The sequence below is a fragment of the Leptonotus elevatus genome, chromosome 17, assembly GCF_054856555.1.
Source record: "Leptonotus elevatus isolate MCC_2025b chromosome 17, RoL_Lele_1.0, whole genome shotgun sequence".
In the NCBI taxonomy this organism is placed as follows: Eukaryota; Metazoa; Chordata; class Actinopteri; order Syngnathiformes; family Syngnathidae; genus Leptonotus; species Leptonotus elevatus.
This window is the reverse complement of record NC_141255.1, coordinates 399,299-423,253: the sequence shown is the minus strand read 5'-3', so window position 1 is coordinate 423,253 and position 23,955 is coordinate 399,299. Positions and strand designations below refer to the sequence as shown.

The window sequence follows — 23,955 nt, the reverse complement described above, 5'->3', positions numbered from 1 at the left end:
GCATATATAGGGTATTAAGTTTAATGAACTCATAATTAATTAGACATAATATATTCACTTTGGATTCATTTAATTAAATCGTGTGTTACTGAAAAGTATTTTTTTATTTTTATTTTACAATTCAAATTGTAATCTTAAATTAATTTCAACAATTCTCTTTATAGAGTATAGTTAACATTGGTAGCACTGTACATGAATTGAATTTTCAAACTGCATAATGGCGTTGTGGTTTAAACCTTTTTATTTATTTTTTTATCCAGTAAGCAGGAGTGCACATGCAGTCTACCGCGATCGATTCGTAGCCATCGGACTGTTCGCAAATTGACCTCAGGTGGGGGTGGGGGGTGGAGGGGAGAGAGATTATTTATTATTATTACTTTATTACTATTTTTATTATTTATTTTATTTTTTGTAATAACTGCCCCTGGGCACCATATTACACATTCACTCCAAAAAGTATTAAGAGTAAGAAAAAAAAAATGATGTCACCTTTGCCCCAAGGGCGTGCATGGCGGAAGTGGGTAGCGGTTAGCAGTAATTAGCAGCTAGCAGCTAGCAGCTAGCAGTTGCAGCGCGCAACAGAGCACTGACAGGACGCCCTAAAATGGCGGAAAAACCAGCCGAAACGTACGATTTTCACCCAGAGTGGGAGGAAGATGATCGTTGTGTTTATCGTCATTCAAACCCCGTCGGTTTCATCTGCAAGGGAACCGCGCCGTTGGCCAAGAAAGGAAATGTGGAGCGGCACTTTCAAACTCTTCACGGTCGCGAGCTACGAGAAAAAAGTGCGGGATTTGAAAGCCGGCAATTTCCACCCAAGCCAAGGCGAAAGCCGCAACGATTGGCGTCACTTACGTGTTCTTGCTCAACACAAGAAGCCATTCCGAAGCGGGGAGATAAGCAGCCTTTTAGATTCTCCTTCCAAAATCCATCGGAGATTTGAAAGGCCATTAACGAAGTGCACGACAAGGCGAGGTGAAGAAATGGCCGTGGATGGACAGGAGCACCCGAGGAAGGATATTGACAGGTGTGTGCGTGCGAGAGCTTTTCCCTCCAATTGGACTCCTATGGATCGGGATGTGGCGCCATGGCGGAATAGCTTAGCAGCAGGTGAAGATATTTGGAAAAGTGCGTCTCTTCGACGCCTCGATGACTGCCGAGCGAGCACCTTGTTGCCTTGCAAGCAGCACCGTCCAATACTCCTGATGAGGAGAAGCGAGCTGCCTCCTCCCAACGTCCGCTTCCCACCAAGGTAGGAAGTCATGGACTTGTCTTCTTTCCGCTTTTTCTCCCTCCACTTTCTTTCATATGAAGGTTGCTTATGGTTATTGTTGAAAATGGCAAATGTGAGATGAGAAGAGTTTGTGGCAGCAGGATGGAAAAGATGGGTGTGAGTTTGCCATGTTGATGTTTGAAGTCGGAGATCTTGGCCACTTGAAAAGCGGACATCTTGGCTCACAAAAGGTTGGCACCCCTGCCGTATAGTTGTATTTAACTTGGAAGCGCTTGCATTGAATCTTTTTGATTCGAATTTTTAGGTAAACAAATTGAGCGGTTGGTTCTGCAAAATCTCCACTGCCCTTCCAAAATCTTAAACTATTGTTCCTGCCGGTTCTACCCGTCCTTTCATTGATGTGTGTTGCAGCCTTAAGTTGCCATGGAAACAGCATGTGCACACGATGAGTCTGTTTTAGGGCTCCACAGATTCTGGAAACATGACGAGGTATTCTCAAAGTGTGAGCTCCCTCTAGTGGTATCAGACAACCCCCCCTCCCCTTTTTAAATCAGTACAGTACTTTTTTTGTTTGAATTCAGATCAGTTGTATTTAAGTTTTAAGTGCAATACATTTAATCTCATTTTCAAACATTTATTTACTCACTGCATATTCATTTCCCCGTCTCATGGCATACATTTGGAATGTTTTGTCAAACATCAGTTGAAGGTCCATTTGATCTCGCAGTTGTCGGATTACACTCCAAATGGGATTGAAATGGACCTTTTTTGAAAGGCAGATTGAAGACAAAAGCGAGGGTGAGAGGTGAATTGTCCGCTGGGTGACTGCGGGCACAAGCAATCTGCGGGCCAGCGAGATGCCAGACGGATACGAATTGCACTTATCTTCCTCTGACCTTCTCAAACCTTCATCCTGATTGAGGAGGAGGAGGAGGAGGAAGAGAAGAAGGGGGATGGAAGTGATGATAAAAAAAAAATAAAAATAGGGAGAAACGCACACTGATGTGAGTTGGAGATGGAGCGCAAAAGATGCTTTGATTTGGATCAGAGGCGAAGATGATGATGATGATGATGATGATGATGATGATGAGGTATTACTCACTCATGCCAGAAAAAGTAGAACTGCCAGCTTCCATCCATCCTTTTTCTCTCCTTTACAGTAACTTGCCCTGATGAGGGGGTATATTTGAGACTGGTCGCCTGTCAATCCCGTTTCAATTTGAAGGACTTTACAATATTTAGATGTTTCACTTTTCAGCTTGTTACTCTTCTTTTACAGTTCCCAGCTGTTATCAATTTAACCGTAAATTACTGTTATTCCAGAATTCACCTAATTACAGTTTATTGCTGTATTTTCACTTTTTACAATAAAATACCAGCAGCATACTTGCCGCATTTTGCAAGCGTTCACGGGTATGTTAGATTTATGCGTTCAATATTTTAACGATGAAGATTGTAAAGCAACCCCCCCCCCCCCAAAAAAAAAATAATAGCGTGATTCATTTACTGGTTTGGTCCATAAAATATCAGGAAATATTAAAAAAAAAATGTACATCACTGTTTTCCAAAGTCAAAGCAGATGTTTGCAAATGTCTTGTTTTGATGAAACAAATGAGGCGATGCGTATCTTTTGTCAGAATGCACTTTTTTAAAAGCCCCCAACCAACCTAACATCTCTCCGTATGATGCCAGGCAAGCTGCAACCACAACAAAAGAGTTTTTATTTCGTTTTCCACAGCAGGGCATTATCTTTGAAAAGGTAGACAGGACGTGTTGCGTTTTGCACGCGTGTCAAGCCCGCATTTGATGTGGCCCACGACAGCGAAGGCAACGTGTCCTTTTTCAGGTTTCTTGCTTCATGGATTTCTGCTTTTCATTTGAGTACGGAAATTGCCGTTTTTCTTCACTCGAACAGGATTTACGATCAGTTGTTCTCTTTAAATCTAAATTGGACAATATCTGCATACTTTAAATATGTATTTATTGTTGAAAATACAGCAAAGTGTACGGTAGAGTGGAACCATACGAGCCGCCACTTGACTTGTATTTGCTGCAAACAAGAAATGGAGATGGTCGTCGCGAACTTCGCAACAAGCAGCAGTTTGACCTTGTCGTACTGGAATAAAGTGTAATTGTACAACCACGACAGTAGGTGGCAGTGGCGCTCTCGTCAGAGAATGCTCAAGGAGTATTTGCTCCTGTGTACTTACAGTAGTTTTATAGACAAACGAGGCAGAGGTTTGAGGGAGCGCAAAATATTTTCTTCTCCATGGTTTGGGGTAACAAAAATTAATTAAGAAGCATAAAATAAATGACACGATTTATAAAGGTATTCAGAATAACCACGTAACCTTGTCCGTAGCTTTCTGCTAACACTCAAACACCATAGCTGGGCTAACAATACTAGCATCGACGTAGCGGCGGATGGAAATATGAACATAAACAGTTATTATTTATTTGTGATTAAATATTAGCGCAGCTTACTGAGAATTTGTCTCTTTTGCAAATTATACTGCCCCCTTTTGGCCAACCCATGCACAACAGAAGAAGCCGCACAATGAATTTATCGTGATGCACAAACTGTTCCACTCTTCACCTTCTTTTAATTATATTACTGCATATTTTTATCATGTCCAATAGCATAGAGGCTATATTTCTTGTTTAAAAACACATGACATTGTTTTTGTTAATGCTTTATTCGGGGCTTGAATGGACTGATGGAATTTCAATTCATTATAGTAATAGCGAATAAACAATAACGTGTCTGTGGGTCAGCATGAGCTCTCGATGCAGTTTTGACACGTTGAGTGCTTGCAATGTTCGGTTGCAGTGTTGCGGTCTCACTTCATATTTCTCCTTAACGCGTGTGGAGCTTTGACGTTGTTGTCACGTACACGCTACACGCTGGTCAGTGTTGACCGCAGTGACCTCCTCACGCCCAATAGAGGTCAGGTCGGCCCCTAATGGACGCAGCTGACAGGTAAATGCCAGCATAATGGCAGGAAAGGATCACGGGTGACAGTAAAGACGTTAAGTGAGAAGGAAACTTGCTTGCGGGAAAGGTCAGAGGACAGTGAAGCCCAAGTGTTCTAATAGTTTAGAGTTAAAAAATACTATTCCTAAAAAGTTATATATATATATTTGCGATCTGAAATGCTGTTTGCCGGCATAATTCAAGATGAACTCTTCATCATCTTCGCCCTCTTAAACGGCTTTCTAATAAGCACTTTGCGCAAACGTTACGTTGGTATAAACAATCAAGAGTCATTCACTGTCCTTTATTTCACTGCTCACATGCACCATTATACTTTATTCGCCGTGTGTTTGTTGTCATTTGTGCAGTGGCAGACTGACTTAATAACAACGCCATCTGTGGCCATAAGTGGTGTTAGAGTGCATGCAAATGGATGACGCTTGTGCTTCCCTTTAAACACATGCGGTGTTTTCTTTACATTTGTACCGGTACCGCTTCATTAGGCACATCGGGCGCAATCCGCAGGACAAACGAAGGGGAGGGACATGAAATGTACAGCGCTCGACAGTACAGCCCGACCGAGGAATTTTTGGTCAGCTGTGACTTTGCAAGCAAAATAACGCTACTCTTTTGTGTCCCACGACAATAATATTTTAGGCGGTCTGTTAATATATATTAACAAAGATCTAGGCAACTGTTAATTCCCATGGCAACCATCATCTAATGTAAGACTATTATGCAAACGTTTAAAATTGTGTAAATGTATTTTTCAAATAAACGACTGTTAATTCCCATGTTCTCTCTTCTCTAATGTAAGAAGATTATACAGCATAGCTTGCCTTGTCCCTTTGGTGACATAAGTTCCTCATTTTAATTTAGTAGTGTTCTGCTTCATGTTGAATCATATTTTGTCCTTTTAAAGAATTTTCCCCATACAGCACGTCTTGTGCAATGTTCTTATGACATTTTCTCGCCCCCAATTTCAGTATCGGCCTCTGCCCCAAAAGTCCCGTACATGGTTTGGGCTTTTGGTTCCTCTCATTTGGAATGTTGGAGTGTGTTGTAAAGTAACCGAGAAAAGGAACGAGCGCGAGTGAAGCTCCTGTTAGGAGGAAAGCCAATCAAAGCGGATGACTGGCTGTGGATATCCGAGCGGCTTTGCCTCCACTGTCTTAATAAGGAAGGAATCGAAATTCAATAGAAGTCCAGATTTGAAGGCTGTCGCCGATTATACGTCAGCGCGCGTCCCCCTCAGGACCGCTTTTTCCCTTGCGAGTGCTGAACGTCGTTACGTGACGTTTCCTCATGGGGATACGTGCGCCTTCGCCGTGTTGCGTAAGTACATGCTAATTCATGTTTCCTTGTCAGTGGGGTGATCGATAACGATTGTAAAGCTCGTGATGCTGAGTGTGTGAATGGGGAAAAGGTGACCCCGGCGGTGATGTCATCACACGGTCAGATTCCTATGATGTCATCCACAATCAAACTCTTGAAAATGTTCACCTGGAAGCTTGCAGTTGCAGGCATCGTTTAACACGTTTGAAAGTATTCAAGTGACAAAATGACAGCTGCCTTTTGAGCCATGTTTAACTGCCTACTGGAGTTAAGAGGCAAAAAACGGACAAAAAAACACCCCTGCAAAGCTGCAGCTCGACGGACGGAAGAGTTTGCTTGTAATCTCCGTTCAAGCTTCACACGCGCGTTCCCAACAGAAAAGAGAGCTCGTAAGAGCACATTGAACACATTCATTTTGTTCATTTTTCGAAACCGGGGGAACAGACGGATGGTAAGCTAGCTAGCGGTGGAGCTGTGCGATAGCCTACTGCACATTTTGATATTGATCAATACCAAGTAAATACTGGTGCCAGTATCGCCGGCGCAGGGCAAAGGGAGGAACCCACGAGAAGCCCAAATCAATCAATGGAAAGGATCGATACGAGCTCTTTGGTATCAATATGATACCAAGACTCACTTTAGTATCGATTCTAGAAGCTGCTTCCGGTCCCTTGCAGCCTCAGTGAAGAAAGAGCCTACCTGTCTCTTCCTCACGTCCCGCTGTCCCTCCTCGGTCCCGACTCCCAGTAAAGCGCACGCATTCAGCCAAATATTAAGCACTGAACTCATTGCAGTGTCCCAGCCAGTAAACGACATGCTTAAACATGCATGTTTAAAATCGATTCAATAAAAAAAACATCAACTTTCCAAATCACAACTTCCTCCATTAGTTCTCACTCCAAAAAGTTTGGTATTGTTCGCTTATTGTCGAGTCGGTTCATTGTTATCAGGCTGCCGAAAAAGCACCTTCGATTTGATTTCCATCAGAAGCAAACTTGACTCTTCCGACTGTAAAGGAAGACGGATTAATGATGACCTTTTATTGTAATGATGGTGTCATTCATTGAGGATTATTGTGAGCGTGCCGATCAGCAGGTGGTAAAACGCTTCATCATTGTATTATGATAAAGCGACTTTCCCTTTTTACAAGCGTTTGTATGCGCCATCCCTTGGCTGACATAAACATTGATTTCTTTCAGCTCTTTCCATTTTTGTTTAGTTTTAGCCGCTCCGAGGGACGGTGACGCTACTTTGCTCCAATCGATCATTTCACAAATGTTACCACGTCTGCGTCTAATCTCCGATGCTTAATGGCTCCTTGATCACTGGGTGCGCATCGATTGGCGAGTGCTTTTTCTGTGCGAGAAGGAAAATGTCACCAACTGCTAATACAGAGAAAAACTCAAGACTCCAGGTAGAAGTGCATTTGTCACATTCTCGCTAATTGTCTCCCTTGTTGCTTTGAACTGGGCAAAATTTGTCACACGCTTTGAATTTGACAGCCTTATGTAAGCACGTGAATCCTACTACTCCTAAAAATGACAAAAGTAGCTCCACATATTATAGTGTATGTATATAGTATATATATTTTTTTAAAGCCAAAAGCAGAAGCATTTTGTTTCTCCTAGTGATCAACAGATGGTGCTGTGGGACCATTATTGCCTCTGAAAGGTGACGTCCCAGCCCATGAGACACTGCAGACATTTACTGTTTTTTCCCATCTGAAAGCATTGACACCGTTGGATTACATCACGAAGGCTGCCCCCCCCCCCCCCTGCTTTTACCGTTTCCCTCACAGGTTCCCGCCGTTTTGGAATACGTTCTCATATTTTGGGACGAGCGTGTCATAAATCAAGCGTATATGCTGCAATATGCGTTCATGAACGTGTGATGCATAACTTAGAAAGCTTATCATATATTTGTGTTGCTATTATAGACGTGTAAATACTTAAATATACACACTCACCAGTCCATTGCGGCCATTAGAAATGAACCTGAAGTTAGGATGTATATGCTAGCAAATATGTTGAGAATTGATTGTTCTACCGATTGTCCAGTTGATTTTTTATTGGATGAAAATACATTTCAAACAACAAAATGTGACCTTAAGTGTGTGTGGCTTTAAAAGGTGGCGCCTGGCCTGGTGTGTGACGCGGGTGTCAGCAATTAAGAGTGTCGACTTGATGGCCCGACTAATTAATCAGCCGGCCGATATTAGCTTTATTTTTTAATGATCTTTTTAATGCTAAGGGTCAAAGCAGTCAAATGTTCTGACAGTAATTAGTATCTTTATTGTTGTGGGCCCAAATTATTTTTTTATTAATCGTTCTTTATAATGAATTGGCTGATTAAGCAGTTTTCGGAATTTTATTCTCCCTGAAATCCGTCAGGCCCCGGTATCCAGTTTGCGGTTTGAATACGTTGTAGCTCGTGTATGAACGTCCTTATTATGGATTTATTTTGTTGCTATTTGTTTATCGTTGGTGCGATCTTTTTGTAACAGAATGATTTGTGTTGAATTGTTTCAGCCTTGCATGTTTGTTCCGATCATCACCACGACGCATTAGTTGTCGTGAGCGTCTGCACGCTGGACTGTGTGATGCTGTAAATCCGTCCCAGACTGTTGAAAAAGAGCCAAGTGGACTTAGATCCTGAAAAGAAGCTTGTCTCTTTATCTTCTGTAAAGTCATCCAGATCTGAGAGCGTTAATGCAAATTTAATGTCACGTTTCACCTGTCTCGTGGGAGCATCCACTTCCTTTGACCACTTACTCTGTCGTCGTGAAGTGCTCAGGTGGGTACGACAAGAACACCTCAGCAGGAGCCAGCGCGTGTCCATCTGGGAGACTGTCCGCTCCTACTCCGCTGGAGATTCAGCAGACGGAGAATTCATCGGCGGTGTGCTTGAAAAGGGTCAACTATTGTCTGGGGAGGGTGTCCAGAGTGGCCGAGAGGCATTAGGGATGATCAGACTTCTATTTCCGACCTAGGATTCCTGAAAAACTGCTTTTCTTTTCTTTTTTTACGCGCCATCGATGGATCCTTAGCTCGTATAGCTTAGCCATTCATCTCTTTTTGACAGCTCTCTGGGGGAAAATATTTTACATATGGTGCACCGAAACTGGATAGACTGTACAAAAATGGCCGGTCACAATATTATGGACATCTCCTGCGCAACCTGTACAGTGTTGGAGACCAACTGATGCTCTGCTTCAAAAGGTTTATAATTGAATATAGAAAAGTAGTCAACATGAAGCTCCTCAACTAACTTCAACAGAGTTCCTTGTACCAAACCACTACTTTTGTCTAAATGAAGCTCCACAACTCAATTCTTTGATTTGAGCTCATCAAATCAAATCCAAATTTTTCCTTGGCATCCAAATGTCATCAATTGGCCGCAAAGCACTCCTTTTGTCTCATCGGAGCTCCTCAACTCACAGGGTTCATTGGCACCAGGAAGCCACAAGATGGTGCCAGAGCAAAAACGTTAAGTGCTTTACTGCCAGTAATTACATTTTCAGTACTCACCCATACCGATACCAAGTGCCAATACAATTTACTTATACATAAAATTTCCCAAAAAACAATGACAAATATATATATATAAAAAAAAGACCTATATATCCCAATTATGCCAAATTTCTTTTGGCAATTATTATTTTTTTTCAATTTTGTCATAAAAGTAATTTTGCAAAGAGCACACAATTAAATGAATTTCCCAAATCGCTAACTAAAATGAAACCGGTAGACAGAAAAAAAGTCCCAATCAAAATATGTGGTTGTGCCTGTCACGATAACAAATATGTGATCACAGCTGCTGACAAAAATCAAACCGACTGCTCCAGCAAACTTATCAAGCTCATTTTTAATTATCGTGCAATAAATTGATTTATTGATTATCACCTTTTCACAGCTGCCCTTTGCATGACCGGCAAGAACTGGTGCCCGCCGAGCGCATGTAACTTCCTGTAAGTCATCAACATCAAACAGGAAGCGAGATGAGTCAGGAGAGTTGTCGGAACTTTTAATTTCATCCCAGTTTTCATCTGAAATTGATGCGATGTTGCAAGAAGGGGTCAGTTGAGTTCACGCTTTCCGAACAAATTGCCGCCGCGGCACTACTTTTAAATGCCGCTCATCAAATGTGTTTACTTTGCATATTTATAGCAGCCCAAGGAGTCTCATGTGGTATCAATAGACCTGAACGGGCCGCCAAAGTATTTTGGCTGCGTTTCCTCGAGCTGCATCCCAAAAGGCTGCTTATTTTCAAACACAGGCGTCAACTTCTTTCTGGCCCCTGCTCCATCTCCATCCTATCCCACTTCAGTGCAACGTAGTCATCAATAATGGCATCCAAAATGCTGGCGGTGACGTATGGCTGCTGTGAAAAGCGCCAATTGTCAATTAATTCTGGTATCATGTATTGTTTCCAGTCTCTGCTGGACTTGCTGAAAGAAAATAGCCAGAAAAAAATCGATTAAATGTCCTCCGTTGTTTACCTGGTTTGAAATTGATCCTGAACGGACGACATGACGCAACATCTTAGGAAATGTTGCTTCTTTATTCACACTCGCTCGCTATAGAGCCCTTTACAGGCACAGCACTTCACTTGAATACACAGTGCCGAAACACGCTTGCCACAGGTATCAACCACAATTACACGCACACGCGGGACTGCGCAAATACACTTCAGGCACATGGAGTATGAGTAGCATTCATGTCGGCACCAAAAAAGATGTCGAACATAAGAGCGTACGTGAGGACATGAGAAGCCAACCCTCGGGGGGGCCTGCGCAACGCAAACACTCCTTGTTCACGACACAGATGGTACGCCACACGTGAGCAGTCAGTGTCATGTCTGTCTGTGAGACACCGTGGAAGCATAAGATGCTTTATGTGTCACTTTGCATACGCAAGAGGAGCGCTCGCATAACACGGCTCTTTTCTTCTAGCATGTTGCTCAACTTGTCCTGAAGCACATCCAAAGCACAATTTGGATATTTATGCGTTTTTCCTTCATTAGCGCCACATGAAAGTGAACCGGACCGACCGCGGAGCTACATGCTCGCTCTGAGGCAGATTATGAATTAAATACAGATCTGCCTTCATGCTGATTAATAATGGACTCAACTCCTCGGTTTTACTAAAGCCTAAATGGGATTGATGAGATCTGTGATGCCGCTTTGTCCTTTTGCAAAAGATTATTTTGTTTTTTTTTAATAATCAGGCTAATAAACCTCTTTATTTCCTTACTGTTTATGCTAATAGCCAATCACACACAAAAATTGTCCAATAACATTCATTGGCAGTCACATTTTGAGAAATCTACAACACATTATAAAGATTGCTTATGTGCCTACTGTATATTGCCGGGAGCTCAAATTACAATATTCGAATGAAGACGAGGTCATTAGACATCACTCCACTTATGTCCGCTGGATGTTTGACCCACATTTAGGATGATGCGAGCATCAAAGATGCCAGGAGGCAAACACAATTGTTCACGTGATTGTGCCGCCAAACTGCCATGGTGCATAATGTCCCGTAATGGCCGTGTATTAACCTCCGTTGACCTCGTGCGGCACAAATGATGGCTGAAGCTTTTTTTGTACTCCCGGCATCATTTACGGGACCAAAATCTCTTGTAAATAAGATATAATAAAAACAGCCTGGAATTTGCCTGGAGGGTTGCGCAAGGCTTTAAAAAAAAATCACATTTCGTCCAGAATTGGGCCAAAACTATGAATCGAATAACTCGATTACAAAATAGGTTGACGCAAAATCACAACTACAAGCTACACACTAATGACGTCCACGTCACTCACCAGTCTAGACCCGTCTTTTCAAGTTGCACACACTCAAAGTCTTAAATATGACAATATACAACATGAAGAGGGTGACAGAGGTGGCAAATCCAGGTCCAGAATGTAAAAATCCTGCCACAGTTTAGTTTTAGCCCCTGATGCTAGCTAGCTAGCTCCCTAGCAGGGAAACGAGCACCATAGGAGCTAGCTAGGGTGCTAGCTCCCGAGCAAAACGAGAACCATGGGAGCTAGCTAGGGAGCTAGCCAGCTAGCACCTGAAATTAAAAACCCTGATGCTAGCTAGCTATCAGCATCAGGGGTTAAAGCTAGCTAGCTAGGTAGCATCAGGGGTTAAAGCCAAACTGTGGCAGGGTTTTTACTTTCAGGTGCTAGCTAGTTAGCTCCCTAGATAGCTCCCATGGTGCTCCCTGCTTTGGCTATAACACCTGATGCTACCTAGCTCCCTAGCAGGTAACAAGCACCATAGGAGCTATCTCGGGAGCTAGCTAGCTAGCACCTGAAAGTAAAAACCCTGCCACAGTTTGGTTTTAACCCCTGATGTTACTAGCAGGTAAACGAGGACAATGGGAGCTAGCTAGGATGCTAGCTAGCTAGCACCTGGGGCTAAAGCCAAACTGTAGCAGGGTTTTTTACTCTCTGGACTTGGATTTGCCACCTCTGGTGTCACTGACAAAATAAAATACTTGCACCTCAAATGCACTTTGTGTGTATTGCGTTGTGTCGAATGATACATTTTGATATGATTCAATGGAATAATTGGTTGACTGAATCACCTAATTAACATTAATGATCTCCTGAAAAAGTTGTTCCCCCAGGAGTTCCTCTGTTGCACTCTATTTGCAATTATTTCCTTTTATTGGATGTACATAACATTCATACTAAATGTTCCTCCCAACGTGTGTGCGTGCGCGCGCGCGGGAGCTTTTTGGCAGCAGACACCACCGTGTGTAATCGGAGTGGGATGAGAGCAGCTCTATTTTGGGGGGTCTGGATCCGTGTCAGCCTGCCTTCTGTGGAGAAGGAGATAAACAAATAAAGAATGATGCTGAGTGGGCTTAAAAGCCTGTTTGCAAAGTTAAAAAGAGCTGTTGCTTTGGCCATATAATGAATTTGTCAATGCTGATGGAGTTTGAAAGTTAGGAGTTTTGTAGGGGACAAAATCAAAGTCAGATTGGAGAAGGTTTAGAACAGTTAGAGTGATAGTTCTAAAAGTTGCCTTTTTTAAGCATCCTGAATTGTCATATTCAATTAGCTGGACCTTTTTAATAGCAGGCAATTTAAAGTCCATCCATTACCAAAAGCACAATTATTATAATTGTTTTACTTTTGCAGCTGGAGTTATTGCTTTCAAAGTTACTGAAAAACCCGCGTCAAAACGACACATTTGTTTTTTCCAACCACGACACATTTGACGTCTACGTTTCTGCGTGTTCTCCTAATAATGTACAACACCTTTTCTTGTGCATTGAGACGTCAGACGCACAAAGCACAAGGCTGCCTTCGCCATCCGTCGCTCATGAGTCACACATACATAAGTCACGTTTTTTTCCGCTCCATCCTGAGCTCTTGAAGAAAACCTTCAATTTCACCCAACTATGTGGCATTCATTTTTCTTCACGGCTATTGTTTGGTTTCCCGGTGAAGAATAAGAGAGGCAGTGTTCCGCATTCTCACAATCACAGGCAAGAAATGTTTGCAAAGGAGGCAGTTTGGCTCACCACAACAACTCGCTGTGTATTATTTATTTTGTTCACCTAAGCATAGGCTGCTAAAGGCAGCAAAGCGCAGTAAACGTTTGTGAGATACTTGAGCACAAAAGCACAATCACGGATAAATATCGGCACAGCGGTAGTGACGGGCGGCGAGCGGGTGCCGGCGGCGGCTCGGCTGAGAGACCGACCGCCGCCGCCACCGCCTCTGTCTGCCCCGCAGCGTTCACACAACCTGGTCCTGGCCCGGGGACGCCTTCATTTCCGGGTTTGGAAACCAGCGAGATTTTTGCGCCGCCGAGCCAAACAATTTTAGTTTATGAAGTATGAAAGCCTCCTTGTGAGTGTTTTTGTAGTCATTGAAAGCCATGTGATACGTCACGATGATCACATGACTGTCCAAAAATGGCAGCTACTGTGCCTAATGCAAAAATAATCCCTAAAAAGTACTTTAAAGTCATAATCACTCAACATAAATTGACACTTTTTTTCAGGGAAGAGTTGACATTTCCATTTCACTGAATAGCTGGTCAATTTTTAATAAATGGTGTTTTGCTTTAAGGACACGGATGACAATAGTGTGTCGGTTCCGTTGCCGTTTGTTAGCCGTCCTTCTATAACATTCCAAATCATCCAACACCATTCAACAACATTCCACCTCACTTGATATCATTTCACACGTTTCACTCTTTCATTCAGCATTCATATACAATTTCTACAGAAATATCTTCATCTAGTTTTTGGGGATTTACAGTATTCTGTCAGTTCGTTCTACTATAATAAGTGGTCATCAGCGCTGTCATGATGATGACACAAATACAAATGAATGTGGAAATCCGACTTCTTTGTATTATAAATCTGAAGTGCAGACTCGGTGGAAAGTGGTGGGTGGTCATTACCTCCCATGTACTTAATTCACAGCTTGCTGTGTTGCTTTTTTCAAGTAACCAGCGTATGGATAATTAGCTGGCTGCCCCAGCATGTAGCAGTGCTGTTGCTTTCTGTAACCAAGTCCAATAATGAGTCATAATGTGGATATTTAAATCACATTTTATGCCAGTATAAGCTTTCAAGCCTCATAAATTATTCCTGTGCAATATGCAGCCTAGCTGTATATTGTAATAGGCTGCCATATTGCATTTTATTGCAAATGGAGAGGTTGTGACTCTCCAAGAGGAAAAAGCACATTGTGACAATGCGTCTTGCGCCATCTATTCTTTTCTTATTTTTACCAGCCTGCCTGCGCCAAACTGATTCCATCTTTCATTCCTTCCGACACGCCGCGTCTTGAGGTCCGCAGCTCGCCACTGCCTCTCTGCGTCGAAATAATCACGGCGGTCGGTCCTCTTGTGAGACAGAACTTGAGAAGTTCACGTGTTATCTCAGGTGAGGCAGAAAGAAGGATGACGGACAGCTCGATTGTCTGTTCAGCTGACGGGAAACAAGGAGGCGGCCGTCGTATTTTCGATTTTGATGACACCTATGGCAGATCACTGGCCCGTGACATGACGACACGCATGCCGTTGCCTACCTACCAACCGAGACCACACGCACCGTCGTTGATAGAAAGCACACATTTCTTAGAGTGTCATCAGCAGCTTGCAACAGAGACACAGGAAGGCTCCGTTCATCTTTCCCCATTGAACCAAATTGAAAGAAAAAAGAGCCATTAATCAGTCTTTGCTGCGTTTGTTTTGGCCACCAGGGGCAGTATAACTTCATTCATTTTGGCAGCATACAAAAGTTTCTGCCACTTTTAGTGTGCAAATGCCATACTTTTACAATAGACAGCTGTTGTGGACCAGGTGCCACAACAGCTGCAGATGCTAACCTGCGTGAAGCTAGCCACCCACCACAAGCAAAATGTTGGGGAAAGAAGCCATTTTGTCCGTTTGCGCTGCTACGGTTTCATAGAATTGAATTTAATTCACAGTTGAATTTAAGGTTGAGCCTTAAGTACTTTTTTGTGGTCATCTTATACCAAGTTCTCTCAGGTACAGTCCAAAAGTTCTAAATGACACTATTTTGGACCAACTGTTATTAGCACTACTGTCTGCTAAAAATGAATGAAAAGAAAACGAGAATTCCGCTTTTTGGACTAAAACCCAGGTACGGTAGCCCACTGAACTGTGGCTTCTCTGAACTGTTACACCACGAGTTGCAACGTTTGTGTGTGTCTATTTGTTATTTGAAAGACTATCACTCCTGGAACTTAATGCTAAATTTCTATTAGCCCCTCATTGGGATTTTACAGTAATTGCTGGTATGAGTATTTTAAAAACACATCCTGGCTCATTAATAATTTTTCTTTGATTATAATGTTTTTTTTTATGATCCAGAGAAGCCAAAATGAAATCACAATTACATTTCAATTAATTGCCCAGCCCTAGTGTTAGCATTAGCCTAGCGGACGTTCGCATAAAGCAAAGCTTTGTGGTTGTTATAAATACACAATTGTATTTGATAAATCAGAATTTTTGACACATCAGTATTGTTGTGGCGGTTGAGTTTGCGATATATATATCAACAAAAACACACACCAGGCTTCTTTGATATGATTTTGTCACATAATGACCTGCTTTGACGCCATCCTTTGAGCCAGTTAATGAGAACTGGGAGTGCGTAACGTCGTTATCCATGTTCGTGTCAAGTCAGTACGTTGCCTTTCGATGCTCCTTGGGCCGCATTAGCCCTCACAAAACATGCCACATTGCATCGCGAACAATCGGCGGATTATGCTGATGGATTGCGACTGGCAAGGATGAATCAGACAAGCGTCAGGCGGCAAGCCAGTGACGGACTCGCCATCTAATGGTGCTGACTCGCAGACGTCTGTGTGTGTGAGGGAAACAGATGCTGAGTGACGACTGACTGACTGATGGGATAATGAGATAACGAGCAGGCGAACACGATGACGAATCGGGAAAAAAGAAAGGCACCAGAAATGCAAAGCTGACGTGATCAGGAGCATAACGACACAGGCGGTTTCGCTCGCGCCGCAAAGTGCTACCTGTTACGATAAACGAAGTGATGGGACGAATTTGCTAGGCTTGTGATGCTGATTCCCACGCTGCTTTCATTTCCGTCCGAAAATGGCAAAAATATGCATATTTGGCCGGAAAAAAATTTGAGCCGAAAGAATATGGCCAAAAAAGGATGAATCAAGCAATACCTACCTTCCTTTTTTTCTTTGATGAAAGCCCCTCGAGCGCTTCCACTTTTTCACTTGCATTCTGGTGGCCGTGCTAAATACTTGAGCTAATGTTCGCACTATTGCTATCACCAGTTTTAAAGAAGTCAACACTTACCACTATCTCCGGGTGACTACAGATCTGTACAGGACGCCGTGTGACTTTGCAGTCCGTTCCCAAAGCTGGTGCGAAGAAATGTATTTAATTTGATGTGAATGCGTCATCCGCACCATGCCGCACCGCACGCACCCGTGCCCGCCGGTGCAAAGTACTGTGCATTGACTATAAAGGGAAATTGCACCGCCGGAAAATGCTCAGTTGCTCACCCTGCGTTCGGTGTTTAATTGACCATTCGCCAACATGTCTCTGATGTCTGTGGTGTGGACGCATTTCAATTGATATTGTGCTTTGTTGAAATGCCCGTGCTAAATAGGCCTAAATATTTGATATTCATTTTATAATTGTAATGAATTATAATAAATGCAATGAAAAATGGGCATCATTTATTTTCGGCGTTTCGGTTTTGGGCCAAGCATTTCTCATTTTCGCTTTTTCATTTTTCCCCACCCATTTGGCGACGTGTAGCGACCGGGCGCTATCCGCAGAGCTGACTCCGTAGATGGCGTCAACTTCGAGTCGAGAGTTAAACTGCAATCTATCAGTTACGCGGTTGTGCACGGGAATAGAGCAGCCGCAAGACAATTCCACATCAATGAATTCTTGGTTCGGAAAGGGAGGAAGCAAGAAAACGTTCCAAGTAAAGTTGTGAGAAGCATTGGAGCGATCCACCAAAACAAACTGGCCGGACGAGTTACGCCGCGGAATGTGAATGGATTGTGAACGCCTGTTAAAGTGTATGGCAACGAATAACGTGAGAACCGTGAGTTAAATAGTTGAATTATATATGAATATAAAGTACAGCTGAAGTCACTATTTTACTCCAGTTGGCATTTTAAAACACATGTACTTCCGTATATTAGCATACATGCTACCGTTTGTTTTTAGCATGCATGTGCCACGTATGCTCGCTGCAAGCTGCAGTTACCTACAGTGAGCTACCAGTAGCTCTGCGTGTGTGTCGGTCTGTGCGTGCGTGCGTGCGTGTGCGTGCGTGTGGCGAGGACGTGTGTGAATTGGAAAAAACAAGGCAAAATGTCAGTGCAAGATATGAAGTGTAAAATGACAAGCATTTTTGAACGGCCGAATAATAACAAAGCTTCTTTTTCTTGTCCTCCAGAACGGTAAACAGAAAGTAAGCATTCTGCGTGAATTGACATCAGCGAGGAGGGTCTATCGGATTGGATGAGAGATCCATCCTCCTATTTCTCCTAACCGTAAGCAGCATCTTATTTTATGTATCCAGTATTTGTTTAGTTTCGAGCTGTAAATAGGCAGACAAATAGCCATGTTGAGCTTTAAAGCGCACATACCGTACGTCATTCAAGTCCGTTTGTTTGACGAATGATCCGCTTGGACATCTTGACGGTCGCTTAGCGGCCAACAGAGATGATTCTTTTTTTTTCATCATGTGTTTATTGTCGCTCTCGTGGCATGACGTCATGCGGGAGTCGACACGCAAGTCATTTTTGGTTGAAAATCATCAAATTCTTCCCACAAATGGCTCGTTGATCCGCAAAGACGACTTTAACTGGATCAAATCAAACTTCCTGGGGAAAGTTTAAAAAAAGGACAAGTGACAAAGATGAGAGATTGGCTGTCACAGCTTCATGCGAGGAGGCAGAGGCATTTGTAAAACACGGACATGACAACAATGGCTGGAGCATAATCTGTCCAATCCCATTACTGTCTGCAAGCGCGCTCGCAGGACGACACAAACAAACGTACGTGCATACGCAGCAATCTGTCACAGCGCGTGACATCGAACTGAGCGGAGGCATATGCATTCTTCTTCTACAGCTTCTGCCGCATGACAACATAAACATAACAAGCATACGTATGGAAGTCCAAACCATCTTTCGTATTACCTTCAAACCTTTAGTAGGAATTTGTACAAAACATAACGCACTCGACTGAGCAGAAATACACACGGAATTGGAAAATATGTGCAACATTGATATTTTTGCTCCCCTTTTTTACCAGCTGACTTCACTTTTTTTTTTTCTGTGTACACAAAAGCCTTATGTCTCTCAAATATTGTTCATCGAAGTCTGTCGGTACGTACATCTATATCGTCGAACCTAATGCTAAATTGGTGCTCCCGCTGCAGCTTGAACAGATTCCTCATGTTTTTCCTAATAACATGTCATGCCGCGATGATGTTGGCGGGGAGCTGAGCTTCAGCTTGTTTTCCTTCACCGTATGAACCTTTTGTTACGTTATCTCTTGCGGCGTAACAGGATTAGCAACTTGTCGGCGGGTCAGAAGCGAAGCGCGCCCCCCAGGAACACTGGAGTGTTGACAACCTTGCTAAGAGCAAATTGAAATGATGATCTTAGACAGGCTTAGCCGCGCATGCAGTCGGTAGCTCGGAGGAGGGAGCAATTATGCCCCAACTCGCCGCCATTGTGGGGCCAATCGCGAGTGTTCATCTTGAGAGCCTCGAGTGGCAAAACACACGGAGAGAAAAGAAGCAAAAAGATGCGGTGGGAAGAATCTGATGGTTGTGTTCAGTCCATTGAGCTTATTGTCGAGTGTGTGGCCATGCTCGAGACAGCTTTTATGCTTTCTCAAGACAAATTCAAAGTTCACACAGTTCACAGCTTGGAATTGATTGTAAAGAGCATCATTATTTTGCTAAGTCCTTTTGTACGATTGGTTATTTTGTATATTGATGATTTTGTAATACAGTGCATATTAATTAGTAGATTTCTGATGCTTTTGAAGTCATGCGCAATACGTAGTATTTGCATAATGGAATGGTGGGAATTGTTAAGACTCGGCACTGCTTATCAACCCTATTCTTTATGATTCATCAATCTTATTGGGTGAGGGAATTCAATAATAGAAATGACTTTGCTAGCTTGAATTCTTATCTCCAAGTCTGGACAGAAGATGCAGCATGCACCGTATACTCCAAATACTCGATGCACTTTTCACGTTTTCACGAGAGGTTCGTACTTCCGTCATTCTTGCTGTGACGTGAGCCCAATCGCAGTCGATTTAAGCAGAGTCCCAGTGAAAATGGTGGTCCCGCCCATGCCCTCCCATCACTACATACTTTTGCCGGATCACACACGTTGTAAGCGAGGTGCTTTAGACGGCCTCACCACTGGCAGTCCCGGTGAAAAATAAAATGATTGATTGATAACATTTCCGTTTTCAAACTTTCCACATCTGCTCCCTCGAAAGGCACATTTTTCTTCCTGAAATACTGTACATAGTTGTAACCGTAGGTACAAAATAAATGGCATGTCAGTCGACAATTTGCAAGCGTGTAACGTGACCCTTTTGACAGCGAGGCCGCATTCCATTCAAGTGAGCCGCGGGCTTGGGGCGCCATTATTCATGCTCGTTCACGGACTTCCCAGCTAAGGACAAACATGGGATCTTTAAGGAGACGTTCGCAAGAGAGCTGACGCTGAAGCGCCGCTCACAGCTCACTGAGACTAAACGTTGCCACGTAAAAGCAGTAGGCACGATCGGGCCGGCTTCGTGAGAGCGCCGCCGCCGCTCCATCATAACGGAACGGTAGCGCTTCAAAGCACCTTATTGCAATATGAAAGAACTCAAAACATTTGCAATCGCATTTCGTTGCTCTCAAAGGAGGTCACAGGATATTTGATCTACGGAGCTGATATGTATGATGACAAAAAAGGTCTTCTGCTGGAGAAAATGAATAGCGCTCACACCATTGCGCCGCCATTCAATTATTTTACTTCTCCTATGGTCAAATGTTTATAACTGCCTAGAATAGTAGTTTGAAACAGTAAATCGCTGGCGTCGGGGTCGAGACGCAACGGCATGTTTGTTCAACTCTTAACTATACATCAAAGAGAGAAAGACATTTTTAATACTTTAGCGTGGTCCGTAATTGATAAAAATAACACCTACACATGTGGACTGACTTTTTTTTAATTTTTTATTTTTAAGAAAAAAAAAAAATTGAACAAGTTGTGACTTGCGGTTTTGGCCCGACGCCAGCGAAATACACCACAAACTATCATCCCAAAACATTTCAATATCATTTATTTTCTTTTCTCTTTTTTCTTTTTTGCTCGGCCCGACAAGACCACGGTAGCACCAGGGCGCAACCCCCCTGGCGGAGGGCCAACCCAAGAGTCCGCAGCTTCCCGACTGGCAAACTCAGCCCCGGCACCGCGAATGCGATCCCACCCAGTATATATACTTCAATATCATTTTCAACTCATCTTACATTACCTTTAAAAATGATGATTTGATTTGGACATACACGAGATGAAGACATTTTCGTTGAGTTTTTTTGTTTTTGCTTTGCCATTTTGATGTAACAGGATGTTCTAACATTCTTACGAAGGCTTTCCGGCGTTACTGGCAGTCATTTGTTTGCCCTCATCCGGTATCAGCGGTGATGGCTGACACCGTGCACGTCAGGAGTCACGGTGTGAGCCGCGCGGCTCGTCCCGACCGCCGACCAAAGCCCTGACCAAGCAAGACCTAATTAGGTCTGCCACGCTCCCCGTCGATATGCAGACAAGTGGCCGCGCTGCTCGTGGGCAACGTTGTATTGCGTAAGTCTGCTTGTGCTCTCCAACGACCCGAAAGAACATTTCAGAGACATTCGAAGTTGGCATCAAAAATGCGCTCCAAACTTTTTCCCTCCCACTTTGCGCACTGCATCTACGCAAATGGGAACTGCTAGGTCAAATCAAACATCCGGCGCCCTAACGTCCTCTTGCGCTGACCTTTCGAGCACAACTCTGTGCTTTGCCGCTCTGTCCTGGTTAAGCCTTCATCAATTTCCTCGTACTTTTATGTCTTTCTGACTTTCATTTTCACTCCACTTACTCCTCGGCCTCACTTTCATCGTCCCCCACCGTTTGACATCCTTTCAGCAATTGTTCCCTTTGTTGGTCACCTCATATTGTGTCTGTCTTTAGCCACACTTGATTGTCTCTCTCGTTCGTCCCCAGCCTTTCAACATTCAATACTTTTTCGTCTTTTCACCCTTTGGCAGAGCTTTTTCTTTTTCTTTGTCTTTTTCACTTTGAACTTTTCTTCAAGTCCTTGCTCCTAATTTCGATCAGTATGTCATTTCGAAGTATGACATTCTTCAACTTCAAATGTACATTTTAAATCCATTAACGACATACTTGGATTTCATGTCACAACTCAAACGGGACCAAAAGATAATATTTCTCCCCTCATTCACTATCATTCATATTTTGTCTGATCTAAGGTCCCATGAGCTCGGCCGGAAGGGTTCGGGAAGCAGCTTTGTCATTGATTTATATTTCATTAATCATGCAAGAAATCTCCAAATATGATGAGGAAGTGCCTTTGTTGTCCTCTCAGAGAAAAGGGAAATGGTGTCTTCAGGCTCAGAGAATATTTGAGTAAATTATTACACTGTAATGCTGCTGTTGAATACTGTGAAATTCTTGCTTTTTTAATTTGAATTTTTACTGTGTTGTTGTGACGTTACAGGGTTTTTTAAAATGCAGGATTTTACAGTGACAGTTACATGCTGTAAAATCAAATCCTGTATAGTTTATACACGTATTCATTGGGATATTACAGTGGAACTTAATTACAACAAATTACTGTAAAATAATGCTTGTCATTTTTTACAGTTTTTTTTTTTTTTTTTTTTTTTTACATTTTAGAGCACCTAACGAGTGGTTCTCATGAAGGGTGCTCTTGACAGTGAGCTTATGTCATATACTCAGAAGTTCATTTATTCTTGTTACAGTTGGTTCCAAGTCACTGGGGTAGTTTCCCGTTACCAAATAGATGGATGCATGTGTGGCTTAAAAATGTACATGGATTCAAATGTTTAAAACTCATTCACTGCTATTGACAAGCGTCCTTGCCAATTCCGTTTTTTCAGCGGGGATGGCTATTCGCCACTGTAAATTTCAAACGTGGAGACCACTTTACTGGTACACAACCACCAGTAAAAGAAGTCAATGCCTCATTTTATAGTTTGAGAGTGCACTGGGAGAAACAGTGCATAGAGTGAAACTGACCTTTTTTCTACTGATAATTATAAAAGAATGGACAAGGGCAGAATCCGATGTAAATGTGACGTATGATGATGATTGTTAGAGTTGAACCAATTAGTCGTAAAAAAGTCGACTCGTCAACAGCAGCAGATGGGTCCGAAGTTATTTGTCCATTTTCTGCTTGACCAAGAGGCAAAAAACACGTGATTACTGATGAATCGATTTGAAGTCTGAACGCCAATGCGGTGCAGTACAGTCGACTGGCCTGCTAATCAACGAGCCGTTAAGGAGTGAAATGTTTACGGCTCACACTAACAACAAGTCAATCTTTACTGCTGCTAAAAAAGGTGGTGGACCACTGTAGTGTGCTGAAAAATATGGACAACCATAGATGAATCGACCTCGACTCGACTTTCATCACATTAGCATCAATTCACCCCCCAAATATTGATAAAAAAATGGATTTCTGTCAAACGTCACCCTTATCACCTCAGCCGCAGTTTACACACAATACATGTACGGTACACGCGTTGAAGCGTCTTCAAACAATGCGTGGGTTTGAAAATCTCTCGGAGCGTCCCGTGTTACGATGCGGTTGCGTCATGAGTTTTGGCAGGTTAATCCAGCATGTGTCCTGCGTGCCAGATGCCATCAATGCAGCCGCCCACGCTGCAGGCGAGCGCATGAAACCATGCGTCGCTTCCAACGCATCCATAATTCAACGTGCACTTCCATCCTCGTCCCACTCCCTCTCACCTGTGTTGCACTTCTTCCTCCAAGCGCTTCTTCTCCTCGCCAACAAGCGCTTTCTCATTTGCATTCCCCCCTTTTCTTATCGCAACCTTTCTCTTCTCTTATTTGCTCCTGCTCCAACCCCCCCCCCCCCCCAAGATAATATTATTTCCCCAAGCGAGGGATGGCATTAGCAGTCGACGTGCTTCGGCGCCAACGCGCAATATGTTGGCACATGACAAGATTGTGTCCCCTCCCCTCTGCACACTGCACTGCATCAATAGCGTTCAGCAGTCAAGCGTGACGTGCAGGCGTCCAGCACATTTTTTATTTATTTATTTGTAAAGAATGATTGCAATAACCAAGTGCGCGTCTCAAATTCAAGAAAAGCCAGTGGGGAGGTGGCGTCACTCTTTATTATGTTTAAGTTTGCCCATGACGTCACTTTACCTTAGCTCTTGTCATTCTCTTGTTTGATGTTTGCTCAATATTGTTTCTTCATGATTTTTATTTTTTCACTTCAGCTGTCACCATGTGTTGTTTTCTTGCATTTCTATTCCCGCTTATTCATCGCTGCTGTTTGATCTCCCACTGGCATGCTCTATTACTTCCTCCCTCGACGACACCTTTTCTCCTTCTGCTTCTATTTCCTGATTGTCAATTGTTTTTTTTTTTGGGGTATGCTTGCTTACTGAAGATGCGCTTACTCAATATACTTTACAATATCCCGAGCATCCTTGGAATATGCTTTATTTCTGACAGCCAATATGTGCATCTAGCAATCAAATTGTCATGTAGACATGGGCAACGTTGCAGAAAGAGAAACACTTCAATACACAAGATGAAAATCTGTCA

General features: G+C 43.0%; 1 long non-coding RNA gene across 1 annotated transcript; it reads left to right on the top strand.

Moving 5' to 3' along the window:
- Positions 1 to 579: 579 nt before the first annotated feature.
- Positions 580 to 20,804, top strand: LOC147159083 (uncharacterized). The gene is made up of 3 exons (XR_015090430.1): positions 580 to 1,252; positions 17,505 to 17,601; positions 20,456 to 20,804. It is a non-coding gene; the product is annotated as an uncharacterized LOC147159083 (long non-coding RNA).
- The last annotated feature ends 3,151 nt before the right edge of the window (positions 20,805 to 23,955 follow it).